At 44.9% G+C, this 21,096-nt stretch overlaps 1 pseudogene; it reads left to right on the forward strand.

The window, feature by feature from the left end:
- The first annotated feature begins 11,410 nt into the window (after positions 1-11,410).
- Positions 11,411-14,934, forward strand: LOC127918547 (proline-rich transmembrane protein 4-like; annotated as a pseudogene).
- The last annotated feature ends 6,162 nt before the right edge of the window (positions 14,935-21,096 follow it).

Genomic DNA, 21,096 nt, shown 5'->3' on the forward strand with positions numbered 1-21,096 from the left:
CTGAGGGTTGTAGATAATACCCCTGACAGGGAAAAGAGCTGTCAGCTTCTGAACTAAGAACCCACTACCCAGTGGGGTGTGTATTGATGCCATGTGTGTCTCTGTGTATGGCAGTGTGTGTATTGATGCCTTCTGTGTCTCTGTGTATGCCAGTGTGTGTGTGTATTGATGCCTTCTGTGTCTCTGTGTATGCCAGTGTGTGTGTGTATTGATGCCCTGTGTCTCTATGTATGCCAGTGTGTGTGTATTGATGCCATCTGTGTCTCTGTGTATGCCAGTGTGTGTGTGTACTGATGCTATGTGTGTCTCTGTGTATGCCAGTGTGTGTATTGATGCCATCTGTGTCTCTGTGTATGCCAGTGTGTGTGTCTCTTTGTATGCCAGTGTGTGTGTGTGTGTGTATTGATGCCTTCTGTGTCTCTGTATGCCAGTGTGTGTGTGTATTGATGCCTTCTGTGTCTCTGTGTATGCCAGTGTGTGTGTGTATTGATGCCATCTGTGTCTCTGTGTATGCCAGTGTGTGTGTGTGTGTGTGTGTATTGATGCCATCTGTGTCTCTGTGTATGCCAGTGTGTGTGTGTATTGATGCGGGGTGGAGATGTTGTTGCCTACCCTCACCACCATCTGTGCCTGCCAGTGTGTGTGTATTGATGCCATCTGTGTCTCTGTGTATGCCAGTGTGTGTGTATTGATGCCCTGTGTGTCTCTGTGTATACTCGTGTGTATGTGTGTATATTGATGCCATGTGTGTCTCTGTGTATGCCAGTGTGTGTGTGTGTATTGATGCCATCTGTGTCTCTGTGTATGCCAGTGTGTGTGTATTGATGCCCTGTGTGTCTCTGTGTATGCCAGTGTGTGTGTGTATTGATGCCATCTGTGTCTCTGTGTATGCCAGTGTGTGTGTGTGTATTGATGCCATCTGTGTCTCTGTGTATGCCAGTGTGTGTGTGTGTATTGCTTCCATCTGTGTCTCTGTGTATGCCCGTGTGTGTGTGTGTATTGATGCCATCTGTGTCTCTGTGTATGCCAGTGTGTGTGTGTATTGATACCATCTGTGTCTCTGTGTATGCCAGTGTGTGTGTGTGTATTGATGCCATCTGTGTCTCTGTGTATACCAGAGTGTGTGTTACCACATCTGCACGGCTCATAATTCAGCCTCTCATTTGGCCAAGGTATGGATCTAGCTGTGCAGAGGTCAACAGAGTGATGCAGTGATGGGTGGGCCCTGCTTTAGAACCCTGTCTGTCAGGGAATGGGTGGGCTCTGCTTTAGACCCCAGTCTATCAGGGAATGGGTGGGCCCTGCTTTAGACCCCAGTCTATCAGGGAATGGGTGGGCCCTGCTTTAGACCCCAGTCTATCAGGGAATGGGTGGGCTCTGCTTTAGACCCCAGTCTATCAGGGAATGGGTGGGCCCTGCTTTAGACCCCAGTCTATCAGGGAATGGGTGGGCTCTGCTTTAGACCCCAGTCTATCAGGGAATGGGTGGGCCCTGCTTTAGACCCCAGTCTGTCAGGGAATGGGTGGGCTCTGCTTTAGACCCCAGTCTATCAGGGAATTTAGCCCAAGAGGTTTAGAATGGATGACTGGCGATAGATTAAGAATTAAGAGTTTGGGTTGTGGTACGCTGATACTAGATCAGTGCTTAAGATCCATCAAGAGGTGAGAAGAGAGATGAGAGAGATGGCTTTAGAATAAGGCAGTCTGTTCTGTTCAGTCTGTTCAGTGCTTTGACTTGAGATAAATGGAAATTGCCGTTGTTTTTCCCTTGTTACATCTGTAAGATGGATGATGTGGCAGAGACATTGATGTCAGGCCAGGATGCATATCCACACACACACACACACACACACACACACACACACACACACACACACACACACACACACACACACACACACACACACACACACACACACACACACACACACACACACACACACACACACACACACACACACACACACACACACACACACACACAGAGAGAGAGAGGAAGAAGTCAATGTGATTAGACTAAACAGGCCCGACTACTGGACCATGGATGGCTGGCTACGGCTAAACGGATGAGAGAAGGATGCATTTGACATATCTGGGTTATGAAATCTTCCTCCCATTCTGCCATCCCCATCTCTCAACTGCCTTCCAAGACACGCCAGTATTCCCGTAATCTGTGTTGCTCTAACGATCTCAGAGAGGTCGTGATTCAAGTCATGTGCAGCACTTTACTCTACAGTATGTTGTTTTTAATGTCTCGGAGGTTGAATTGCGTAACTCTATCTCCTCAGTGGTTCCTGATGAGGAGGGGCACGATGGGGATGAAGATGGGGTGGATCCTGTACCGAGGACACCACAGGAATGAGTTAGTCCTTTACATTTCAAAAACTAAAAGCATTGTATTCGGGACAAATCATTCACTAAACTCTAAACCTCAACTAAATCTTGTAATAAATCATGTGGAAATTGAGCAAGTTGAGGTGACTAAACTGCTTGGAGTAACTCCGGATTGTAAAACTGTCATGGTCAAAACAGATTGATACAGCAGTAGCTAAGATGGGGAGAAGTCTGGCCGTAATAAAGCGCTGCTCTACTTTCTTAACAACACGATCAACAAGGCAGGTCCTACAGGCCCTAGTTTGGTCGACCTGGACTACTGTTCAGTTGTGTGGTCAGGTGCCACAAAGAGGGACTTAGGAAAATTACAATTGGCTCAGAACAGGGCAGCACGGCTGGCCCTTGGATGCACACAGAGAGCAAACATTAATGATATGCATGTCAATCTCTCATGGCTCAAAGTGGAGGACAGACTTTATCACTACTTTGTTAGATGTATTGACATGTTGAAAACACAGAGCTGTCTGTTCAAACGACTAGCACACAGCTCAGACATCTATGAACAAGACATGACACCACAGGTCTCTTTACAGTCCCCAAGTCCAGAACAGACTATGGGAGGTTCACAGTATTACATGGAGCCATGACGACATGGAACTGTATTCCACACCAGGTAACTAATGCAGCAGTAGAATCAGATTTAAAATGACGACATGGAACTGTATTCCACACCAGGTAACTAATGCAGCAGTAGAATCAGATTTAAAATGACGACATGGAACTGTATTCCACATCAGGTAACTAATGCAGCAGTAGAATCAGATTTAAAATGACGACATGGAACTGTATTCCACACCAGGTAACTAATGCAGCAGTAGAATCAGATTTAAAATGACGACATGGAACTGTATTCCACACCAGGTAACTAATGCAGCAGTAGAATCAGATTTAAAATGACGACATGGAACTGTATTCCACATCAGGTAACTAATGCAGCAGTAGAATCAGATTTAAAAACAGGTCAAAATACACCTAATGGGGACTGTGAAGCAGCACAAACATGGGCACAGACACATGCATACAGACACGATAACATACGCACACGTACACAATGGATTTTGTGTTGTAGATATGTGGTAGTGGAGTAGGGGCCTGAGGGCACACACTTCATGTGTTGTGAAATCTGCTATGAATGAATTGTAATGTTTTTAAAATTGTATAACTGCCTTAATTTTGCTGGACCCCAGGAAGAGTAGCTGCTGTCTTAGCAGGAACTAATGGGGATCCATAATAAACCCCAGGAAGAGTATCTGCTGCCTTAGCAGGAACTAATGGGGATCCATAATAAACCCCAAGAAGAGTATATGCTGCCTTAGCAGGAACTAATGGGGATCCATACTAAACCCCAGGAAGAGTAGCTGCTGCCTTAGCAAGAACTAATGGGGATCCATACTAAACCCCAGGAAGAGTAGCTGCTGCCTTAGCAAGAACTAATGGGGATCCATAATAAACCCCAGGAAGAGTATCTGCTGCCTTAGCAGGAACTAATGGGGATCCATACTAAACCCCAGGAAGAGTAGCTGCTGCCTTAGCAAGAACTAATGGGGATACATAATAAACCCCAGGAAGAGTAGCTGCTGCCTTGGCATGAACTAATGGGGATCCATAATAAACCCCAGGAAGAGTAACTGCTGCCTTAGCAGGAACCAATGGGGATCCATAATAAACCCCAGGAAGAGTATCTGCTGCCTTAGCAGGAACTAATGGGGATCCATAATAAACCCCAGGAAGAGTAGCTGCTTCATTAGCAGGAACTAATGGGGATCCATAATAACGCCCCAGGAAGAGTAGCTGCTGCCTTAGCAGGAACTAATGGGGATCCATAATAAACCCCAGGAAGAGTATCTGCTGCCTTAGCAGGAACTAATGGGGATCCATAATAAACCCCAGGAAGAGTATCTGCTGCCTTAGCAGGAACTAATGGGGATCCATAATAAACCCCAGGAAGAGTATCTGCTGCCTTAGCAGGAACTAATGGGGATCCATAATAAACCCCAGGAAGAGTAACTGCTGCCTTAGCAGGAACTAATGGGGATCCATACTAAACCCCAGGAAGAGTAGCTGCTGCCTTAGCAGGAACTAATGGGGATCCATAATAAACCCCAGGAAGAGTAGCTGCTGCCTTAGCAGGAACTAATGGGGATCCATAATAAACCCCAGGAAGAGTATATGCTGCCTTAGCAGGAACTAATGGGAGATCCATAATAAACCCCAGGAAGAGTATCTGCTGCTTTAGCAGGAACTAATGGGGATCCATAATAAACCCCAGGAAGAGTAGCTGCTTCATTAGCAGGAACTAATGGGGATCCATAATAACGCCCCAGGAAGAGTAGCTGCTGCCTTAGCAGGAACTAATGGGGATCCATAATAAACCCCAGGAAGAGTATCTGCTGCCTTAGCAGGAACTAATGGGGATCCATAATAAACCCCAGGAAGAGTAGCTGCTTCATTAGCAGGAACTAATGAGGATCCATAATAACGCCCCAGGAAGAGTAGCTGATTCATTAGCAGGAACTAATGGGGATCCATAATAAACCCCAGGAAGAGTAGCTGCTGCCTTAGCAGGAACTAATGGGGATCCATAATAAACCCCAGGAAGAGTAGCTGCTGCCTTAGCAGGAACTAATGGGGATCCATAATAACGCCCCAGGAAGAGTAGCTGCTGCCTTAGCAGGAACTAATGGGGATCCATAATAAATACAAATACCACCAGGAGTCATTACGACAACAACGTCAAAGCCACTGATCACAGGTAACTGGATCGCACTTAACATCACACAAACAAGATACTGGACACACAAAGATAGGCACACACACACACACACTTGAATACATCACAAGCCCTCCAATCACTCCTCGCTTACTTACTTCCCCAATCTAGCTCAACACACTGTCAGTTTGAAGAGCAAAGCAGCCTATTACTGTTACAATCTGTCTGAGAGTCACAGCAGCCAGGCAGAAACATTTTCCTCAGCCCTTCCTACAGTCTCTAATTGCCTCCAAAGGGAGGTGACTGTTGGCTGGAATCGTGTTGTTGAACATTTACCAGCCGGAGTCTAGCTAAGGACCTCTCTCCCTCTCTTCGTTTGATTAGTAGCAACTCTTTTCAAAAGAACATCTCAGGTAGAGAGGAAGTAGAAACATCTGGTGGATGGTCAGTAAAGATTCATTAATCACGTGATAATTAAGAGGTTCATTTGAAACCCACTTCTCCGCAGCAGATGTAACCCACATTACTGCCCAGAAATAGCAGACCTATTCAGCCAAATAGCAAAAATAGACTAGTTAAATGTGCTACTGCAGATGACGTGACACCACAGAGGCTTGTGTGTGTGAGAGAGAATCTGCTGCCTCCTTATCATGCTGCCTCCTTATCATGCAAATCAAATATCAAACCAGTCCATAACATGTTCCTATGTAGGACTGTAGCAGGCCAGGGTCTGTTGATGTAAAGGAGTTTTGGGATCATATCAGATCTCTGTGTGTATAACATGTTCCTATGTAGGACTGTAGCAGGCCAGGGTCTGTTGATGTAAAGGAGTTTTGGGATCATATCAGATCTCTGTGTGTATAACATGTTCCTATGTAGGACTGTAGCAGGCCAGGGTCTGTTGATGTAAAGGAGTTTTGGGATCATATCAGATCTCTGTGTGTATAACATGTTCCTATGTAGGACTGTAGCAGGCCAGGGTCTGTTGATGTAAAGGAGTTTTGGGATCATATCAGATCTCTGTGTGTATAACATGTTCCTATGTAGGACTGTAGCAGGCCTGGGTCTGTTGACTGTAAAGGGTCTGGAGTTTTGGGATCATATCAGATCTCTGTGTGTATAACATGTTCCTATGTAGGACTGTAGCAGGCCAGGGTCTGTTGATGTAAAGGAGTTTTGGGATCATATCAGATCTCTGTGTGTATAACATGTTCCTATGTAGGACTGTAGCAGGCCAGGGTCTGTTGATGTAAAGGAGTTTTGGGATCATATCAGAACTTTCCACTCAACCCATTTTGCCACAAAATACAATTCTCTCCTCTTCAATGTGAATGACAGCTCCTCCAACAGTCGTTCCGGCTGAATTGCCTTTCTGAGGACAGTGAAATTGAAAGTGAAGGAAAACAGATGAAAGCTAAATGAAGCCTTGGATTTTCCTGACGCGGGGACAACAGGAGACCAATTAGAAAGATGGAGGGGAGGATGTCAGTGGGAGTTGAGTTCTGCAGTCAGGTGTCAAGGTTTACACTGGGATCCTGGAACAAATAGTCTTCAACTGGTTCCTTTCCTCCTATTTCCTTCATGACCACTGATGTTCTAATTTACCTATCAGTTGATGTGATGAAAATCAATAAAAGGGGGGCATATTAAGAGTATTAAAGGCCCAGTGCTGTCAAAAACGTGATTTACCTGTGTTTTATATATACAGGTAACTGCCAAAATAAGCATGAAAACGATGTAAACCATATGCCCTGGCCATCTCAGTCATCAGATCTCAACCAATTGAACACTTATTGGAGATTCTGGAGCGCCGCCTGAACCAGCGGTTTCCACCACCATCAACAAAACACCAAATGATGTCATTTCTCGTGGAAGAATGGTGTCGCATCCCTCCAATAGAGTTCCAGACACTTGTAGAATCTACGCGAACTTGCCAAGGCACATTGAAGGTGTTCAGGGGCCTCGTGGTGCCCCACACCCTATTATGACACTTTATGTTGGTGGTTCATTTATTTTGGCAGTTACCTGTATTTCCACACTATGAGGTTGGAATAATAGTGTGAAATTGTGAAAATGCTGATAATGCCGTATTAACCTAAGAGCTGTTTGACAAGACCGGATGTGATTTCTGCCTGTTCAGGTGGGATGGATTTTGGACTGTCTGGCGACAGGCAATATTTCATAATAATTTGGGGGTGCTTATATTTCTCCTGTTACACACAAGTGTATAATGGGAATGTGTTTCTTGCATATCCCAACTCTCCCTGAGAAAGACCCACAGAGAGTGGGGTCACGGCCAGGGTCACGTACAATGCCCCTGAAGCAATTAGAGTTAAGTATCAAGGGCACAGCGACAGACTTTTCTCCTTGTAGGCTCCGGTACTCGAACCAGCGACCTTTCGTTTACTGGCCCAACACTAACCTTGAGGCTACCTGCCGCCCATAGACCAATAACAAAGAGAGTTTTAAACCTCTCTGCCAATAACAGCTAGTTTTGAGGTTCCATATCCCTCCCATAAAGCTTAGGCCCCTCACTCAGACGACTACCATAGTCCTAGCAAAATTCTTGCTTGAGAAATGTGTCTTTGCTAAGAAGCTATTTTTTTATATTTTTTTAAACAATTTTAATTGAAAAAAATAACAATAAGGTACTTAATTGTTGCCCAGAAATGATTTGATATTGAGATAAAAACAGATGCATTGGGCATTTAAGGCATAACCTCTGACGTAAGTCTGAGACAAATCGCTCAACTTCTGTTGAACTATGGGAACCTTACAGTATGTCCGCAACTCTAGTATGTTTCAATGGCGATTTAAACTGACGCACAAAAAATACAACACGATGTCAGGTCATCTTTTTCTTGAATACGTTCTTCTGTCCTGCACCTGATGAGTTGGAATGTCATTCTTTTTCTCTATTTTCTAACCACCTACAAACATCGCTGTCCAAGCTATATTGTAAAGTAGCTTGTTATTGATTATAGTGTCTACATACATACGCACGCACGCTGTTGGCATTGAACTCGGGCAGTACCGTCACATCCAAATATGTGACTGACTGTAAACCTGAGGGGTTTGTCACAAGTGGAATGTAGACTATAACTAGGCAGCAACGCGATGGAACGGACCGGACTTCGCTGTCCCCGTCGCACATTCCAACAGGGGCGGAGATCCAGGACGGCGGACTCGCTGGACGCTCCGATGGGCGATTAATTGACCCGAGCGAGACAGGCAGGAACCTTTGGCTCTAGTCCAGAAACCCCAGTCACGTTTTCCACTGTGCCCGCGGGGCAGCTAGGCATCGCCCAGGAAAGTAAACAAACGGGTGGAACAAGCGACTGGCCTGCCACAACATGACCGCCCTTATCTGTGGCAGTTGCCTCGCCTGGCACTTCCTGTTTGTGTTAAACTCCACCCACATCTCCCACACTGTGCAGACAGGGTGTCTGGTATGACAATATTACATCATTATTGTGAGGACACTGCTTCTCGTCTCTCCTGTAGTAATAGCCATCTTCAAAAGGAATATTTTAGTGACAGATAAGCAACATATCAGGCACCTCCTCTTATCATAACATTATTACAATTTAACTACTGTCTGTAGGTGTCATCATCAGGGATGGTTCCAATGAGTTACTGTCTCATACAGGTGGCTGGAAAATAGTGGGCTGAACCAACACTAATATTCTATGGGGGTGCCATGTTATTGCTTTTGGGGAGGGGCACTGATTTGTTATGGGAGTGCCCAGAACCCCTGGCAGCCAGTGTAATTCTAACCCTGTCAGAACAAATACAATTTATTGTTCATTTCACCCTCCAGATTAGTTGAATAATAAGCTGTGTCAGAGCTGTTAGTGTGCTGATTCACCTCAGTGGATTTTAGACGTGTACAAGACTGTTGTAACTGCAGAGTCTGCTATATATTCAGCTGAACGGACACTCATTATGTGCAACTGTGCAAAACCTAAAGGGAATGTATCAATAGCCATGTTGTGCTAAGGTATACTATATCCTACAGGGGACTAGAGAGAGATAGAGAAACATCATGGAACGATGCACGGAGGAACCTCTTTAATAACCACGTTTAGTTTCTGCCCATTAAAGATTCAGCGGGCCTAATTAAAAAACCCTGCATCAGGGAAAAACAAAGCCTCTTAAAACATTGGCAGTCAGTATTTCACTGCATTAGCGCCATGATTAAAGCCACGGTCTCCCGTCTCGTAAACGTCTGTCAGAGGTAAAATCAAAATGGTGACGTCGTGCCTTAAGACAGATCGCTCACTCAGGTTCATATTTCCCAGAGCTTGACGGGTTCGTCATCAACTCACACCGAATCTCAGGAGTCGGTGGCTGAGCACGGAATGAAGACTAAACGAGTGCCAAAAGAAGACAATCAGTACTCTGCAGGACAGCGCTGAGGTTTATGTTGAAGACCCTCTTTAAAAGGATCAGCCACTCGAGTCAGGCTTTGATAGAAATGTTCAGGAGTCCGTGTTGTGGTTTGGGCTTCCTGAATAGAGTGGAGAGGTTTCTTTGGTCGGCTAATGAGAGGGACCAGCGAGGCTGATGGGAGGTGGAGAATACAGTCTTAATGACAACCTTTCTACAACACACCATGTTAACAGGAAGCACTCTTGCATTAAACTGAGAGAAAAAGGCACTGGGTTTTGTGTTTCAGCATCCTCAATATGGTTGCATGGCCACATGTATGCACACCATACCCAAAGCTGTTCACATTAGAGCTCAATTGCCAGGCGGTGTATTTAGACAGGGAGAGAGAGAGAGAAGGGGCCATGCGGGAGGAAGAGAGAGACACACAACGATGGGTTAGAGGTTATGATGGGGTAGAGGTTATGAGAGGAAAGAGAGACACACAACGATGGGGTAGAGGTTATGAGAGGAAGAGAGAGACACACAACGATGGGGTAGAGGTTATGAGAGGAAGAGAGAGACACACACAACGATGGGGTAGAGGTTATGAGAGGAAGAAAGAGACACACACAACGATGGGGTAGAGGTTATGAGAGGAAGAGAGAGACACACAACGATGGGGTAGAGGTTATGAGAGGAAGAGAGAGACACACAACGATGGGGTAGAGGTTATGAGAGGAAGAGAGAGACACACAACGATGGGGTAGAGGTTATGAGAGGAAGAGAGAGACACACACATCGATGGGGTAGAGGTTATGAGAAGAGAGAGACACACAACAATGGGGTAGAGGTTATGAGAGGAAGAGAGAGACACACACAACGATGGGGTAGAGGTTATGAGAGGAAGAGAGAGACACACACAACGATGGGGTAGAGGTTATGATGGGGTAGAGGTTATGAGAGGAAGAGAGAGCGTGTGTGTCAGAGAGAGAGAGCGAAAAAAAAGAAGAATGGTCTTCGAGGGAGGAAACAGGACCAGTATAGAAGAGATGTAACAAACAAAACAGTCCATTATGGATCTGGGACTGAGACGGGGTGGGGAAACAGACAGCTACCATACAACACAACACAATCAGAGGAGCTCGGGTCTCATATATCACAAGAGAAAAGGGACAACTTAAATGTAGAAATACATTACTTAGTTTTGTGGTACAGAAGTTTGCACATAAATCGAGGTTGCATACCAACATGCAATCAACGTGCCAACAGACATGACATATTCTCATTTTGCCACACGTCTTTATCATCCAAACTGCATTTTAGTACCATAAAGACCACATTTTGAGACCATTTGACAAATGCCTGGGCTGTATTATACAATATTCAAAGCATCATTATTTTAATTAAATCCAACCCACACAGTCCACACCACTATCACAGACAGACGTTTCAGAGTCACAAGGTACTCTACATTGAGCAGCCTACAAATCACACAGCTCTGTAACTGCTAGTACCTCCCTGTATACCAGGATATCCTGCTCGTTTGTCTCCGTCTCTGTAGCCCAATAAGGAGCCTGGTGGGAGGACGGCTCATAATAATGTCTGGAACGGAGCGAACGGAATGATACCATTCCATTGATTCTGCTCCAGCCTTTACCACGAGCCTGTCCTCCCACATTAAGGTGCCACCAACCTCCTGTAGATTATGTCTGATAGGGCTGGGCTTGAATGACTGATGAGGCTGTGTGTCTGTCTGGATACAAGATGTAATTCGGCCTGTTTGTGTTTTCACGTCTTCAATAGGAGGAGTGAGGAGAAGCATGGAAATAAATGGGTGCCCGCTGGTCTGTTTGATGTCCTAGCTGATCTGTTTTACTGAAGTGGCATTGATTGAGGCTAATTCTTTGGCTAATGGCTATTATGGACGTCATGTAAGATGTTGGCTGCCGAAGTCTGTAAAGCTCGCTTTGAAAAGGAAGAGCCTAAAACCGTGCGAGGGAAACTGTCACTGGTGCCCATCCGTGATGCATTTGTGTGTAATGACTACTAGGTACACACATCCAAGTCATCTTCCATATATTGATCTTACCAGTATACATGCATTTACCTTACCCACATGCTTTCACAGACTTGGCGCTCAGTCCACATGCTTTCACAGACTTGGCGCTCAGTCCACATGCTTTCACAGACTTGGCCCTCAGCCCATTAGTGTCTAGGCTCAAATGTTGAGTAAACATTGTGTATTCTCATGTGTGCCTGTTTAGGATGGACTCTCTTGGGTGTTGCCATCTGCTGGTAAATTGTATTACTATGCTGTTATCAGAAAACAGCATCCTGAGGACGATGTGGCTGTGCAGCATTGCGCTGTATAGACGCTGCTGCATATGGCATTGATCTATATTTGGGACGGTCAGATGGCCACAGGTGGATTTCACATGTCAAACCTCATGACAAATTCCTTTTAGGAAGCGATCAACTTTTTATGGAATCTAAAATGAAATTCTATATTTTTCAGGTAACCTTCCTGATCCTGAAGACTGGCTGTCCGACCCAACGGGCAGTGAAACCACCTACCTCCCAGACTGCAATCAGGAACGTTCGGGAATCTGCAACATCTCCGACACCTGGGCACCACCCACCACCTCTGATGTCCTCCCCACCGCCAACACCCCCTCCACCAACCAATCAAATAACCCCTTCCTGATTCCAGCCCGGCCCATGTTCGTATCCCTGCATTCTGATTGGAACAGCGCCATGGCCACCTGGGGGTTAGCGTGGGATGCCCACGTGTACGGTCTGGGCTCCATCTTCGCCATGGTGACCCTGGCCTCGGCGCTCAACCTGCTGTGCCTGCCCCTGCGCTGCCCTTCCGGCTGTGGCTACTTCGCCCTGGTCAGTGTCTTCCTCCTGGCTGCAGGGTGTACCAGGGCTTTCTCCCTCCTCTACGATGCCTACGGCCACCAGGACCGGCTGCCCTCCACCGAGGCCTCCCTGCTGCTCTACGAAGCTCCGTTCCCCTGCCTGACTGCAGCCTTCGGCCTGGTCTTCCTGCTCCTCTCTATGCGCTCCAGGATGCAGCTATCCTACTCAGCCTTCCAGAGACCCTGTTTCCTGGCCTGTCTGGTGTTGCTGCACTTCGCAGCAGCTTTTGGTCCTGTAGCACTGCTGAGGCTCTACCAGAGGAGGGCACCCTTCTGCCTCTTCATCTCGCTCATCTCCCGGGAACGTTTGTGGCGCTGGTTTCTTTTCTATCAGTCGCCTATTTTGTGTTTTTCTGCTACGTACGGGCGGACTCAAAGCACATTTACCACCTGAATAACACCTCGCCCACGCCAGCTGAGCGATACAACCGCTGTCCATTCGCAGAGAGCAGGGACTGGGACCGTGCGGCTGCGACAGTGTGCCTTTCGGCTCTGTTCTGCCTGGCTTGCGCCGGGCTGCAGCTGTACGCCATGCTCCACTCTCTGGGGCTCGCTGGAGGAGCAGATGTGTTCCGCCCCTGGCCTTGGTGGACCTTCCAGCTCAGCTGCAGGGTTTGTGAGGCCGGAGTTTGTCTCACCCTAGCCCTGGTGGTGGCCCAGCCAATCTACTGCTCTGACCACCTTCCCCAGCCTGGAAGCTGTTGGACGGAGCTGCTGGCGATTAAGTCGCCCATTATGCCGGGAACCTACCAGTGGACCCTGAGCCAGCAGGAGAAGCTGGCCATCTGTGACATTGGGCACGGAGAGACAGAGTGCCTGCCCCTATACACGCTGATGGATGAAAGGCTAGGCAGCAGCTTGAACGGCCTGGACCTCCTGTACCATAGCAACCGGGCCTTGGCTTACAGAGACCTGGACCTGAATTTGGATCTGCCTGGCTCCAGCAAGCCCGAGGACAGGTGTGGTGGAGAGGCGTCCGGGGTTCCTCCTTCACCAGCGACTCCACGGCTGACCTGCGGCCGCCATCGCCCATCAACCTGCGCCGTAGTATTGATGAGGCGCTCTTCAGCGAGGACCTCTTTCCCATAAGCCTCTTCAGACCGTCCATACCCTTTTGCTGCAGTGACCTGTCACTCAACATTCCCTACCCACGTCCACCCTGCCCAATGGTGGCCAGGTGCTTCGAGAGACCCTCTCAGCTGACCCAGGCCTGTACCGAACGACCTCCTGCGTGGAGATGGCCCCTCCTCCCCCAACCCCTCTACCAAACCGACCTATGGCAGGCGACACCATCCTGGGTGCTCCACCATCTCCCTCCCTGTCCTCCAACTCCTCTTCCCCAGAACGCTGGAGGGGAAGTTCCTCCTCCTGCTCCCTGTACAGACCCTCATTAGGGGTCCTCTCTGGTCCTCTGTTCCAGCCCAGAGGGGCACGCCCAACCCTCATCCCTAGGCGGCAGCTCAAGCCGCATTACAGCCTCCAGCCACCAGGGCTCACACATGCAGAGATACTATCGCACACTGGGGTCAGCCTCACAGGAGAGTCTTGACCTAGAGTCTGAAGCGGACCGGTCCGTACAAGAGGAGTTCATCAATGTCTGCAGACAGATTGATGCGATGAGCATCTGCAGTGAGACAATTGACCTGTAGGCAGAGCTCTCAACAGTCAAGGGCTAAAGGCTGAGGACTGGACTGAAATAAGGTGTTGTGAAGGATTCAAGATGGTGTCACGATCTGTAAGGAGCAACGAGCGGTTTGATTCATCAGGCTAGCCTTCATTGTCAAGAAAGGTAAAACAGTGCGTAAATGAACTGAGGGTTTGTTTGAGAATGTTGACAAGAGTCTTAAGTGCCACAGAATGCCACATGCCAAGGAGAAATTTGTGACATTTTTTTCCACATTTGCTATTGGATGATGAAGTTTGATACGTTAATAAAAGTAGCGTTTTCCTGTGCATTTCAAGAGGGGCACAGGAAAGCAAAATACATTTGTATAAAACATTTTGCATTCAAATAAATAATACTGTGATTGAAATAAGCACTTAATAAACGACTACTGAAATCTTGTTTTAATATTTTAACCTACTCTTATCCAGACTGTCAGTGCATACATTCTCATACATTTTTTCCTTCTCCATACTGGTCCTCTGTTGGAATCAAACCCTGGTGTTGCCAGCACCATGCTCTACCAACTGAGCTACACGGGACTGTACTTTACATTTTCATAGTGTAAGATTGTTATTCAATGCCAAGTTGTTTCAATTCAGTAAAATATAATTGTGTTTGTGAGCCTCAACATGAAGAATTAGACATGTTAGAGATGTGCTTTAAGATCCATCCAATAAAGGAAAGCTTGATTTGAACTAACAGCAACATTGTAGCGGAGCAGCAGTGAACTATACTGGTAGGATAGCACCGATACTATTGTGCTTTAACTTCGGACTGACACACAGTACATTTTATATGAGCCGCTTGATATTTTATTAATGTTAAAAAAAATACTTTACTCAAAACATGATTAAATAAAGAGAAATGTCAACATTTAAGTGTGCATGTTTTGTTTTCACCAAGTTTCAGGTCATGTATAACGTATCTTCTATAGTTACATTTGGGGATATTATTTTTGACAACGCAATATTATTTTTGCACCAGTTGGCTGTACCTGCCCCAAAACACCAGTATTTTCCCTTCATAGTTTGATCTCCATCTTTTTAAATTAGGTAGACAGTTTGTATTCAACACTTTTACTTCCACGACTGATCAAAACTCATGACTCTTGTCCCTCTGCAGCAGACACATGGTGAGAAATATGTTTGGAACATTGAATTGTAATACATATTGTATCAGCACACACGTATCGTGATAATATATTGTATCAGCACACACGTATCGTGATAATATATTGTATCAGCACACACGTATCGTGATAATATATTGTATCAGCACACACGTATCGTGATAATATATTGTATCAGCACACACGTATCGTGATAATATATTGTATCAGCACACACGTATCGTGATAATATATTGTATCAGCACACACGTATCGTGATAATATATTGTATCAGCACACACGTATCGTGATAATATATTGTATCAGCACACACGTATCGTGATAATATATTGTATCAGCACACACGTATCGTGATAATATATTGTATCAGCACACACGTATCGTGATAATATATTGTATCAGCACACACGTATCGTGATAATATATTGTATCAGCACACACGTATCGTGATAATATATTGTATCAGCACACGTATCGTGATAATATATTGTATCAGCACACACGTATCGTGATAATATATTGTATCAGCACACACGTATCGTGATAATATATTGTATCAGCACACACGTATCGTGATAATATATTGTATCAGCACACACGTATCGTGATAATATATTGTATCAGCACACACGTATCGTGATAATATATTGTATCAGCACACACGTATCGTGATAATATATTGTATCAGCACACATTCCCAGCCTTAATAACAACCCACATTGTATCAGCACATATTTGTGATAATATATTGTATCAGCACACACGTTTCGTGATAATATATTGTATCAGCACACATAGTCGTGATAATATATTGTATCAGCACACACGTATCGTGATAATATATTGTATCAGCACACTTAACATGTTGATAATATATTGTATCAGCACAAAACGGAATCGTGATAATATATTGTATCAGCACAGAGACATCGTGATAATATATTGTATCAGCATTGTTTACGTATCGTGATAATATATTGTATCAGCACACACGTATCGTGATAATATATTGTATCAGCACACACGTATCGTGATAATATATTGTATCAGCACACACATTTCGTGATAATATATTGTATCAGCACACACGTATCGTGATAATATATTGTATCAGCACACACGTATCGTGATAATATATTGTATCAGCTTTAAATTCGTGCTTTTATATTGTATCAGCACACACGTATCGTGATAATATATTGTATCACACACACGTATCGTGATAATTAGAATCAGCGGAATATAAACGTATCGTGATAATATAAAATTGTATCAGCACACACCCTTATCGTGATAATATATTGTATCAGCACACACGTATCGTGATAATATATTGTATCAGCACACACGTATCGTGATAATATATTGTATCAGCACACAGGAGGTCCAAACGGATGATAATATATTGTATCAGCACACGTATCGTGATAATATATTGTATCAGCACACACGTATCTGTGATAATAATTGTATCATTAAAACACGTATCGTGATTAATATATTGTATCAGCACACACGTTCGTGATAATATATTGTATCACTGTGGGGAAATGAAACACATCGTGACAATATATTGGATCCTGAGGTCCCTGGGAATTCCCAGCTTTAATAACAACCCACAAATCAACATATTTGGACTTTTATTGTTTTACAGCATTAGGGACCGGTTTCTGTTGTATCCCACTAGTAAACAAGGCCTGTTTCATAGTCAGTGGGGATTTTCAGAACTAAAGGTGGGAGACTGCAAACAACCATTTCAAACAGGATACAGGTATATAATTCTCCATAACATCTTCTGTAAACATATTTACTTAATATTCATGTTAACTGTAAGAGTTTTGTTAGTCAAGTGATGGCTCTCAGGTCCCGGTAGGGCAAGTACATTCGCAGAAAACGGAAAGAAAGTCACTCCTACAGCTTAGAGACAGAGGAAAAAAAACATCTGGCAAAAAGAACATTGTTTACAAAAACGTTAGAAAAATCTATTCCTACACAAGCTGAATGATAAAGATGGTATTCTAGGTGAGGAGGATGTATAGTGCCATGCACATACACAGTTCTTACGGGAATTTAACACTTTCCAGGTGATGTGCGGTCATCATCGACCCCCATTTCAAGGCATATCTCTGGTAATCAGAGCAGGTCAAAGCTGCTAGCAATTGGTGCCACAATCTGGGACAGGGGTGGAGCGAGGGACTACATTGCTGGCGATTCGTAGCTTTAAATTTGGGCTTTTAGTATTAATAACAGCAAAGTGTAACAGAGAGCATGTTGATACATTTGGCAGTATGTACGGAATTAGAAAAAGCGGAATATAAATAGAGCTGTGTTGAGGCTTTAAAAACTAAAAAGCATGCATATCAAAACCCTTCATGCTCCTTCGAGCCACGGGACTTTCTTCAGCAGAGATCGTCAACTAGATTCAGCCTCGGGACGATTTCTTGGGTGGATGGGCAGGGGCTGAACATAATTACAAATAATTTGTAGACTGCAAATTGACCGCAGGAGGTCCAAACGGATATAATATAACTTAAACAATCATTTCAAACCTTGCTTACATTTTGTATACGTTGACATCTCTGTATTATCTGTAGGAATACTTGGACAGAGGGAACTGATATCCAAAATTAAAATCACTTGGTTCTGATTAACTGGTGTTTTTACACCCTTTTGTTCCAAGCATAATAATCATTTATTTATTTACTGTGGGGAAATGAAACCACAGGGGGGTTAAATTTGGCATGGGGGATGCCAGTTAGGGAACCCTGCTTTACAGCTTTTAAATCAAACCATTTTCTCTAAACTCGTTTCATTCCAGTCAAAAAGATTATCGTACACACACATTTAGCCATTGTTTACCGGCACTGTGGTTTTAAAACGTCCTCTTCTCAAACTTCCTTGATTTATGGCCGATGTCTATCTTTTGGCCCCAACATCGAGCTCTCAACACACTAGAAGCATTGTGATAGGCCACTAGTTTATTGGTTCACGTCACACAGACACTACTATCAGGGGGTATGACATGGCCACTACGGCAGGGAATGTTACCTAGTCTAGAGTCCCAGCCAATGAGTCTGTCAGTTATCAAATCACAGTCAAAAGTTTAACAGAACAATCTACTTCTCAAAGCAGTTAACATCTTTCTGCATAAACAGAGCTAACTATATAGATAAAGGAGGATTGCACACAATACACTTGAGATCACAGAGTAGCAAGACAAGTGTTTTTCCACACTATATCATAGATCATAGTTTGATTGGGATGTTTCAGAGATTCTGATGTGGAGGTACTATCAGAGATCAGATCCCAGAGAATACAGAGGGGTGACAGCATGACACTACTATCAGTTTCACCAGGAAGAGGAAGATAGCATACACAGCACCTACTTCACTGAGTTTGTCCACACACACACTATCTCACTCTCACACAGACACTACCATCTCACTCAGTCTCACACACAATCAAATACTTCCTTCAACACACTCAGTCACACACACCAAGGGGACTGGTATTCTGGGAGGGGTTATGGTGAAAACCCTCAGAGATCATGTTCCTACTATCAGAGATCAAGTGCAAAATCCTATGTTTCCCAGGTGATGGTGTTTGTTTTGCAGGTGTCCCCCCCCAGACCTCTCCCGTGGGGACTGTTGGGGAGTCAGCAGGGAGAGTGATGAGGTGGGTGTCAAACTGTGTGGTTACGCCCTTGGTCACAACGGGGTGGGGGTGCCCTGAGCCACCTTCACCTTGTCCCTTCTTTCTGGCCCCTCCATCAGAACACAAAGACAGGTTAGACACTGCTGTGGAATCAGCCAGACAGACAGAGACGGGAGACAGTGGAACAGACAGACAGAACACAGAGACAGGTTAGACATGCTGTGAAAACACAATGATACCATCAATCAGGTTAATGATAATCAATATCAGAACACAGAGACAGGTTAGACACTGCTGTAGAATCAGCCAGCTCAGAACACAGAGAACAATTGCTAAATGCTGTGGAATCAGCCACAGAACATGTAACGGGTTAGACACTGCTATGGAATCAGCCAGTCAAAACACAAAACACTTCTGTAGAATCAGCCAGTCAGAACACAGAGACAGGTTAAATGACTTAGAATCAGCCAGTCAGAACACAGAGACGGGTTAGACACTATTATCTGCCAGTCAAAACACAGAAACAGGTTAGACACTGCTGTAAATCAGCCAGTCAGAACAGAGACAGGTTAGACACTGCTGTAGAATCAGCCAGTCAGAACACAGAGACAGGTTACACTGCTCTAGAATCAGCCAGTCAGAACTCAGAAACAATTTATTACACTGCCCTAAAACAACTGGACACAGAACAGGTTCCTACTACATCAGCTATCAATCTGTCAGAACAAGATAGATTCAACTATAAAACAAAGGTTGACAAATCCCATTCAATCATCATCAGCCAGAATACAGAGACAGGTTACACTGCTGTGGAATCAAACAGTCAGAACACAGAGAAGGTTAGGCTAGTGGATCAAACAGGAGACACAGAGACAGGTTAGACACTAATTCATCCCCATTCAGAAAAGATGAAGGTTAGTAATGGCAGAGAACATCAAACCTCCCACTAACAAGACACTGCTGTAGAATCAGCCTGAAGGGGAACGAATCACAGTCGCCATATTAGACACTGCTATAGGCTAGCTGCCAGATTCAAACATCAAGATGGGAAGCACTTATCTAAAGGTAAGATTAGACATTTCCCAGAACCTGGATCATTTAATCAGCCATTCAATTTAGAAACAAGGGGACAGTTGTTAGACATGCAAATCAGCCAGTCAGAACCCACCACAGGTTAGACACCCTTCATCAGGTCAGAACACAGTACGGGTTACATGGAACAACAGAACATCTATGGTTAGAAAGACAGCCAGAGAACACAGAGGACTGATGTCTGAGAAAGAGGCAACACTATCAGCCAGTCAGAAAAGTCATGGCTATCTACTGCTACACAGTCAGAACATTTAAACGGGTTCCACTGTGTAGAATCAGCCAGTCAGAACACAGAGTGGGTTAGACACTGTGTGGGAGACAGAGTCAGAACACAGAGACGGGTTAGAAGCCCATGGACTCCTCCTTCCACCTGAGCAGGTGGTCCTCTTCTCAAACTTCAGCTCAGAACACAGAGGTTACATCATGGAGCCAGTCAGAACAACAACAGGTTAGACAATATCAGAGATCACCAGTCACACAGACACTACTATCAGAATCAGCCAGTCACACAGAGACACTAGACTACTCAGAGATCACCAGTCACACAGAGACACTACTATCAGAGATCACTCAGTCACACAGACACTACTATCAGAGATCACTCAGTCACACAGACACTACTATCAGAGATCACAGTCAGAACACACAGACACTACACTCAGAGATCAAACAGTCAGAACACAGAGACACTACATCAGAGAATCACTCAGTGACACAGACACTACTATCAGTAGAATCACCAGTCACACAGACACTACTATCAGAGAATCAGCCAGTCACACAGACACGGGTTACACTGCTGAGATCACTCAGTCAGAACACAGACACTACTACTCAGAGAATCACCAGTCACACAGACACTAGACACTCAGAGATCACAGTCAGAACACACAGACACTAGACATCAGAGATCACTCAGTCACACAGACACTACTATCAGAGAATCACCAGTCAGAACACAGAGACAGGTAGACACTGCTGAGATCAGCCAGTCAGAACACAGACACTACTGCTCAGAATCACCAGTCAGAACACAGACACTACTGCTCAGAGATCACTCAGTCAGAACACAGACAGGTTAGACATCAGAGAATCAGCCAGTCAGAACACAGACAGGTTAGACTATCAGAGATCAAACAGTCAAAACACAGAGACACTAT

This window comes from Oncorhynchus keta, unplaced genomic scaffold (genome assembly GCF_023373465.1).
Source record: "Oncorhynchus keta strain PuntledgeMale-10-30-2019 unplaced genomic scaffold, Oket_V2 Un_contig_14478_pilon_pilon, whole genome shotgun sequence".
NCBI classification, from domain to species: domain Eukaryota; kingdom Metazoa; phylum Chordata; class Actinopteri; order Salmoniformes; family Salmonidae; genus Oncorhynchus; species Oncorhynchus keta.